The sequence below is a fragment of the Halichoerus grypus genome, chromosome 4, assembly GCF_964656455.1.
Source record: "Halichoerus grypus chromosome 4, mHalGry1.hap1.1, whole genome shotgun sequence".
Taxonomy (NCBI): domain Eukaryota; kingdom Metazoa; phylum Chordata; class Mammalia; order Carnivora; family Phocidae; genus Halichoerus; species Halichoerus grypus.
Genome location: NC_135715.1, coordinates 120,861,039 through 120,868,001, shown reverse-complemented (window position 1 = coordinate 120,868,001; position 6,963 = coordinate 120,861,039). Strand labels below are relative to the sequence as shown.

Sequence of the window (6,963 nt, the reverse complement as noted above, 5' to 3'; positions counted from 1 at the left end):
ATCCTAGACCAATCTTTGGAAAGGACAATGGGATAACTGGCTTCGTACACCACCTCTGGTCCTGGGGCTAGATAGACTCATGTGGACTTTCAGTAAGAGAAAATGCAAAATGGCCTTTGGTAGGCCACTAAAATCGTTTGCCATTAGGCCGTACTTCTTATTTAACCCCTTCTATCTGTTTAAACTGTTGGTAGTGTTTCTTGTGCTGAGGGATTTTTAAACTGTTTCAAATTTTGAATCATAACATTTGGAGTTTGAAGGAACTTAGGTCATTTAGTTCGGGGCTTTTCAAAGTTTGTTGTTGTTTTTTGTTTGCTTGTTTTTTGTTTTGTTTTGTTTTTATTTGACTTGTAATCCAAATGCAAATAAGTGGGAGAGTTTAAAATTGGCCCAGTGGGAAGTGAGGGGCCTGGGCAAAGAAGGTGGGGCCCCACCAGCCAATGGCCCTGCGGCTCTTCTGGAAAGTTAGAGTCCTTTGGAATGTAATTTGAAAACCACATCTCTCTCCAGTTCTCTCATTTTAAAGAACTGAAGTTCAGAGAGGTAAAATGATTTGACCTTGTTCTTCCACAGGTTACTTAGGATTGCAGTTTCAATTTACTGATTCTCTAATCTCTTTGTATCTTTTATGCCTTAGACATAAATAATTTCATAGTGTCTTTGTGTCTTTGTCTTCAAATTTTGCTCTGTATCCACACACTAAAAAATCCTTAAAAATAAATCTTAATGTAGAAGTTCTTACATTATTCTTTAGCCTTTTATGATTTTTTCTAACTCCACTCTACTATTTTTCATATATAATGTCCTGAGCTACATGCAGTATTTCTGGTGCGATACACAGTGATTTATTCTGTTGTAGGCAGAACAGGGCTGTGGCTAAGCAACCAGAGATTGCTTGATACTACATGTGTTCCAATCTTGCCTCTAAGAGCCTCAATTCCCTCAATTGTTAAGGGGAGGTGATTATAATACCTACCTCACTGGGTTTAAATCCATGTGTAATGTCCTTACAGAGCCCAGCACATAGTCACTGCAACCATGTTTACTGTTATTTTCTCATATCCCCTGCCCCCCAACCCCCACATCTTCCTTGGCCATCAAAGATCCTGCAAATTGTTGGGAATTTCCCCCTCACAGATAAAGGGCCAATGATGTCTAAATCCAGAGCCTTCTATCTTATATTTATATTCATTTCCATAATTGCATTTCCTTCACTTTAGTTTCTCTCTCTCATATATCTTTATTGCGTGATTTGCAATTTTACTTTCTATGGAAACTAAGGGTAAAGGCTCAGATTCATACTGTTAGAGTTAAAAGAGGTCCCATTATCAAGTCATTCACAATGAAGGAAGAGGCAGTTTAGAGAATTTAGGTCATTTGGCTAGAATCACAAATGCTTCAAATTTCCCTGTTCAGATCACATAGTTCTAATTTACTCTTATAATTTGGATCAGGGTCCCAGTTCCCGCCACGGCTCCCTCACCCCTATCCCACATTCCTGACAAATATCATCATGTATTTGTCTGAATAGCTAAAAGACAATTAGGGAGGGGCTGATGTAAATTGTCTAAATGTCTGAAGATACAGCTAGGTAAATTGTATAATTCTGTACATACATAACAAAATTTTCATTTGCCTGCCTCACCAAGGTCAGCTTCAGAAGAAATCACTTCATAAAGTTCAACAGAAGTTAATATAATAGAATTTTTTATAAATGTTTTCCCAATATTTTATTATAATTAGTTGATTACAAATATCACTGCTTTCTTTAAAATTGAATACAGAAACATGTAATTACAGAGAATCATTACACACATGGAAATATCTCTTCTATTAAAATGTGGAAAGGACTTACTCTCGTGAGCATTGGTGGTTCAGTGGTAGAATTCTCGCCTGCCACGCGGGAGGCCCGGGTTCGATTCCCGGCCAATGCAACCAGGTTTTTTTTTCCTTTACTTTTCACCCGCGTATGTTAGATTCCCAAAGTAAGTTGAGTAACGATATTCAAGTTGATTTTATGCAAATGAAGAATGATGTACCGAGGGTAATTTCCGGTTTCGCTTTTACTTACAACAAACGGAAAGGCGGTTTCTCTGAGCTTCGCCTCACTTTTAGACTGTTTTTGGGCGCCCTAGAATATGTAAGCAAAAGGTATGTATGTATGTCTAGTGTTCTAGAATAGAAAAGGAAAAGCAACACTGGCTGTTTGGAGATGCCGGGGATTGAACCCGGGACCTCACACATGCGAAGCGCGCGCTCTACCACTGAGCTACATCCCCCAGCCGCGGAACTCTTTTCTGGTAAAGGCATTCATTCATCCTTTAGCGCTGGTCAAATTAGTAAAGATTCAGGAGTTTACTTTGGTGAGTGCCTCTCAGCACGTTTCTACCCTTCCCACTCTCGTCTAAAGCTGCTTCCCTGGTGCTTCGGGACCGGCTGCAGCCAGCGCTCTGGGACGCAGGCGGAACGAGCTCCCGAGCACGCCCGCCGGCGCCGCGAGCTCGCAGCGGGAGGCTTGGGGCGCCCAGCCCCGCCGGGGACGCGGGACGGTCGCGCGCAGAGTGCTCCAGGGCTGGGCGCCGCCGCGGCTTTACGGCGCAGGCGCGGGGGGCCGAGAGGGCGCCTCGGCTTTGCAGCCGGCTCCACCGAACTCGCAGTGGCAGCCCAGGGCCCAATACGCCCGCCGCGCCGCGCGGGGAGCGTCGCCCTGGTGCTCGCCGAGACCTGCTCCTGAAGTAGAGTGCTGGGGACCTTCTGTGCGCACTCGGAAACCTTCTGGCTTTACCTGTACCCCCCAACCCCCGCCCCGCAATAAACTCACATCCCGGGTAGACGACCTGTTCACGCCAACTCCCCATAAACTGGGTTATGCAGGAGTTACTACAGCCACCTCTTGGAGGTGTAAATGATCTTGCAACAGGCTCTTCTTTTCCACGGGGACCAAACTGAAAAAATGACACCGCCACCCACTCTGTAGCTTAATTATATATACATGATGATAAAGTTGGGGCGGGGCACCTGCTCAGGACGGATTTTTCTCTCTGTTTGATATTTACAGTTTGGACCCATCTGGCTGATGGAGCTAGTAAAGTAAGTCACTGAACACCTCCTTTAATGTCCTCTTAACCCTCCCTAAACACTAATCGCGCTCCCAGCCCCAAAAGAAGAAATGTATCCCGAGTCCTGTTGCCTCGGAAATTGCTTCTGTCCAGTTGTTTGGGTGCTAGATAATACAATGACCTAACTTGCATTCTAGTGGGATGATGTGTGTTTGACCCTTCCCGGTGCAGTTTAAACTGACATCGCCCCAGGCAAGCGAAGCCTGGGTGGTAGAAGCCTCAGGCACCCCGATGGGATCAGGGGAGAGATTGGGTGTCTGAGGAGCTGGATCGCAATCACTTCCAGCTGACCTGTATGGCAGACCCCAACAGGTAGAACAGGGAGGACCTAGAATTTCTACTCACTTCAGTTGCAGCAAAGTACCTCTCATAAATGAAATGGTCAGCAGGCCAAAAAAGCAGAGCAGAGAGCAGAAGTTTCAAAATAATTCTGAGTAACCCACAAGCTTCATAATCAACTCCTGGATTAAAAATAAATAAGTTACTGTGTTTGCTTACAGTAATTTAAACAAATAATGGCTCATAATCCGATTTGTTTTTAACTAGAACAAGCCACATGCTGATCTAATACAATAATACAGAATGTCCAAAAAAAAACCCAAAAAACAAACCACGTCAGTGGACAGCCATTAGGAGCTCTGCTCCAAGCCAGAACATTTCCAAACCAACCCCTAGATTCCATCCTGAGGCACTAGAAGATGAACATGTTCAGTTGACTCTGAATTGGGAAACAGGGATAAAACCATTTATCCACCCCCAAGGTTTTCACCAGAGCAAATTACAACCGTAGCATTTAGTTAATTGTAAAGGAAGTAACATTGGCCTCTAGTGACCTCACTTTGCCGTCCTCTTTGGTACCCTTCCTCAAGTTAGCGCTTATTCCGCCATCACCTGAGGAAACTCCCCTTCTGGGACAACTCCCTTCTTTCTCGGGCAATTCTGAAATTTCAGAGCTAAGCCCAGAGAAGGCTCTTTTTAAATGCCCACTCCTATTCCATCATTCCAAGGCCTAACTGAGTGCATTTGGTAAAGAAAATGAAGCTCTAAAGCCAACAGAGGATATCAAGTTGATTTACTGGCCTGGCTTAACCTAAAAGAAAGGCTCTGACTCATTGGGCTTTTTCAGCCACTGTGGTTGGTGGGAAAGGTGAATAGGAGGCACACTTTTGGATTAGGGGGTCTTTTCAGGAAAACTTGGATCACATCTATTCTTTATACAAATAAAACTGTGCCAACTTTGTTCACAGATGAAGAGAGGCTGGCCAAATGTCCAAAATTATAGAGTATAAAAAAACTCAGTTCTACTTCTACCTTCCCATTTCTCTTGGTTGGGGACAAATTTCCCCTTCTCAGTCTCCCTCTTCCTCTGCCACACACATATCTCTCTCTCTCTCTCTCTCTCTCTCTCACACACACACACACACACACACATCATTCACAAGGATTGACCACAGGCCCCACTTTGAAGCAGGGGACGTTTCTCTCTGGCTGTGCTCACACCTTCCCTTTCACATTCTCGCTTTAGCTCTTGGTACTCTGGCCAGCAGGTACAGAGCGTGTTTCCCTCAGAGCTGACTACGAGCTAAGATGTTTATTCCCAGTCCAAGCAGCAGTTCTTACTCCTGACTGCACATTAGAATTACTGGCAGAGCCTTTGAAAAATGCGGATGCTCGCTAGAGCCCAACCCCAAACCAATTAAATGAGACTCTCTAGGAGGGGGTCCAGGCATCAGTATCTTTTTTAAAATCTCAGATGATTCCAAAGGGCTGCTGCTTGAGGGCTGTTTGCATGTCAACAAGGGGTGTCCAGTGATGGTATTTAACTAAACCTACTCTTTTAATCACTTTGCGGTATATACATATACCAAATCTTTATGTTGTACACCTTAAATGAATACAATGTTATATATCAGTTATATTTCAATAAAACTGGAGGAAAAAAACGAGAGGTTGATTACTAGCCCAGTGGTTCTTGACCTTGGCTGCGTATTTGAAGTACTTGGCAAGCTTTAGGAAAAAAAATTCTGATGCTTGAATCCCATTTTCAAATATAGTGATTTAACCATTCTGACCCATTCTTGGCATGAGATTTTTACACGGCTTCCCAGGTGGCCCTATATGCAGCCAAAGCAGAGAACCAGAGTATTAGAGTGCACCCTTTCTCAGGTTCTCTCCACCCTGTTGTATGAGCAGCCAAGCCTGAAAGCAGAGGACTCCAGAGCCCCCCACACTTGGGAATTGGCGTTGCTAGAGGATGAAAAGAAGCTGACTCATTCCAACTTCTCTTCCCTATTTTCCTTCATCTAAAATAAAACTGGTGAAGGCAGGTGTTCAAGTGCTAAAAACGAGCATTTCTTAACCTCATATATCCCATCTCCTCTGGGTGAGGTGTCTCTGCTGCTTTGCTAGTCATTAGAAAAGCTCCAGAGGGGAAGAAGAAAGGGGTGGAGAGTAATCTGCACTTGGCACCTGGGAATGCCCAGTGCTTGTGTCTTCCTGGCTGATAAAAAGACTGGATTGCTTTACTCAACACCTAAAGAAACAGGCAGTGCTTTGAAATATATTATGTTACTCCTCACGATCATAACTATTAGTAATTCTTCATCACCACAGTTAATTATCATTAATAACAGCCCGAGAGCCAAAAAAGCTACTGGTTACATTTAATTCAGAGAAAGTTAATAAATATTACTCTTTTCAATAAGTATTCCGAAGTGAAAAATTATAGTGATCATAATTTGCATTTAGAATTAGAAGTATTTATTGAACAGTAAGTTAGATCCTACTTAGAAAGATGCAAATTCTATAATTTAGATTCTGGTTACAAATAGATGGAAACAGAAGGAGGTACATATTTAAGATGACATTTAGAGAAGAGATGTTAGAAAAAGCCCATACTTCTGGAAACTATCAATGGTCAGTCAGTTTAAGAAAGGGTGTTTTAAAACTGGAAGGAGAAAAAAATATCTACATGCGGTCTGAAAGATTTTTCCAAATTCAGATGATCTATTCATGATAGGTTTTGTAGTCTTATAGTACTGGCCTATTCACAGAAGCTGTAGATAGGATACATATTTTCTTATGGTGTTCTCGAAGGTCTTATTTTGCCAACTAGCAAAAGAGATTAGGTATTGTATATTATTCTATATGAATTCTTCAAAGCACTAGCAGTCACTAAATTCTCAATAGGCATATAATACATGCTGGCTTACAATTTCAAGTGGGAAACTGCTTTTTTTTCTAAAAAAACAAAAAATGGTGTTTAAGGGTAAGTGGGCGTAAGGGATTCTACTGTTGTAACAAAGATATCCTAAAAGATTCTAAAATTGGATTATGATGATGGTTACACAACTCAGTAAAATTACCAAAAATTACTTAATTGTACAGCTAAAATGTGTGAATTTTATGTTATATAAATTATGCCTCAACAGAGTTTTAAAAAGGGGAGGTCCTTAAGGGATAGAATGTGTTAACAGTGGAATGTGATAACAGTTAATGTACCAGAGGGATATTACACATGTAGACTGCATAACTAATCTGAAAGGAAAAAGTGGTACCCAAAAGAGGGAAAATGGTGGATGAAAGCAATGTATATAGAAGGAAAGGAGCAAATCGTCACATCGATAGGGCATCTATTGTCTCCCATAACCGTTACAAGAATAGGGAGCGCAAGCTGTGTGCTGGGAGCTAAGCTAAGCACAGACGAACACAAATATAAATTGCGATACAACCTGATGAATTCTATAATGGAGTTTTGCATGGAGGATTGAAGGAAGAAACAAACGAGAACATTTTAACTTGCCCACGTTCACGTAAGTACAGATGTTGAAAGCAGAAGTCAAAC

General features: G+C 42.2%; 2 non-coding genes across 2 annotated transcripts; one reads left to right on the top strand and one right to left on the bottom strand.

Moving 5' to 3' along the window:
* Nucleotides 1-1,863: 1,863 nt before the first annotated feature.
* Nucleotides 1,864-1,934, top strand: TRNAG-GCC (transfer RNA glycine (anticodon GCC)). The gene has a single exon. It is a non-coding gene; the product is annotated as a tRNA-Gly (tRNA).
* Nucleotides 1,935-2,207: 273 nt separating this feature from the next.
* On the bottom strand, nucleotides 2,208-2,279 carry TRNAA-CGC (transfer RNA alanine (anticodon CGC)). The gene has a single exon. It is a non-coding gene; the product is annotated as a tRNA-Ala (tRNA).
* Between the last annotated feature and the right edge of the window lie 4,684 nt (nucleotides 2,280-6,963).